This window comes from Cynara cardunculus (assembly GCF_001531365.2).
Source record: "Cynara cardunculus var. scolymus isolate 2C chromosome LG 6, CcrdV1, whole genome shotgun sequence".
Classification (NCBI taxonomy): Eukaryota; Viridiplantae; Streptophyta; class Magnoliopsida; order Asterales; family Asteraceae; genus Cynara; species Cynara cardunculus.
The window spans coordinates 10,359,256-10,361,043 of record NC_037533.1 but is presented as its reverse complement, the minus strand read 5'-3'; positions in this window follow the sequence as shown (position 1 = coordinate 10,361,043).

Here is a 1,788-nt window from a genome sequence, read left to right as displayed (position 1 = left end):
AAAAAAAAATATCGATATGAGTATTAAATTAATCTTTTTAAAAGTTCTTGTGTTTTGGTGTAATTTTCTTAATTAAATTCTGTTAGTTATTAATGATTATCATAATTATATTTTAGATTTTTTATATTTAAAATGAGATATTTATCCAATATTTGATTATGTTTATCTGCAGTTAGTTTTAATTTTCTTAATTAAATTCCGTTAGTTATCAATGATTATCTTAATTATATTTTAGATTTTTTATATTTAAAATGAGATATTTATCCAATATTTGATTATATTTATCCAATATTTGATTATGTTTATCCAATTCGCTGGGGATTACGATAACAACATAAGTACATCCGGATACGTTTTCATGATGAGCGGAGCAACAGTGGCTTGGAGTTCAAAGAAACAACCTATTGTCACTCTATCTACTACAGAAGCAGAGTATGTGGCAGCTTCAGCTTGTGCGTGCCAAAGCATCTAGATGAGAGAAATTCTTAAGGAGTTCAAACAGAATCAGCGCAAAGGTGTAACAATCAAATGTGACAATAGCTCCTCGATAAAGCTCTCGAAGAATCCTATCTTTCATGGTAGGACAAAACATATTAAGGTAAGGTTCCACTTCTTACATGAGTTAGTAAAAAACGGAGAGATTGAGTTAATTCATTGTGGAGCACAAGACCAGCTCGTAGACATAATGACAAAGCCGTTGAAACTCGACACGTTCTTGAAGTTACGCAACATGCTTGGAGTTCAACATTTTCAAGGAGCAAACTCAGTTGCGCATGACATTCTCAGTTTGGGGAAGGATATTGAGTGATTTTTTACTGTTTTAGCACCTGCTTGAACGGTCCTTTTTGGATAAGTAGTTTTGAATAAGAAGTCTTCTCCTATAAAGAAAGCTTAAGAACAGATCCTAGTTGAACTAGTCTTTTGCTTGTTTATATTTATTTATTTTTCTTGTACAACTCTATCTATAAATAGAGCGGGTATTCTTCCTCAATAAAGTATTGAATCAATTTTGATCAAGCAAAACAGAGTGTTAAAGAGTGAGTTTGAAGAACCAATTTAAATAAAAACTAGCATGCTAAATTATTAAGAGAAATTATGTGGAATACAGTTTGATGTTTTGAAACTTGTTGCTTACGAAACATGCTATTGACTTAAATTTTGGTGAAATATACTTTGTATAAATGAGGTATTATGAACTATTTGTTTGCTCATCGATATAGTGTATTTAAATCTGGATCTGACAACTTAGAGTCACCCCCTTTTGTTGCATTTGTATTGGGGTCGCACCCTTTTATAATTTAATGGGTTGCTCCCATCGGGTGTTTTATGGAGTATCGTATATGGATGGGTGCCAGATACTCGACTAATAGGCATAGTGTCTCTAAGACACAACGTGCACATGATGATTATGTTGAAATTAGCCTAACGAATAAGTGGACTGTTGGGTAGTGCTCCTTCACTGATTCCGGTTTTTATTGTGGGTCTCCCCCACTTGGTGCGATGTTTATTACCTCATTATAAAAAAATAAGAACACTTTTATATGTTTCTTTTTTATGAAAGTATCATGTTAACTTGCATATCACTAATATTTATTAATTATGCATTATTTGAATTCATGAATTAGTTTAAATTTTTATTAAATGTTTTATAATTTAAATTTATAAACTCACCAAACGTGTGGTCTAATTTATTTTTACTTTTCAACGTGTATGCCAGGACCATAATCGGGTGCATAAGGTAATATTAGGGGTAAGAAAAATTAGGACTTCATAGTGGTGGATGATACG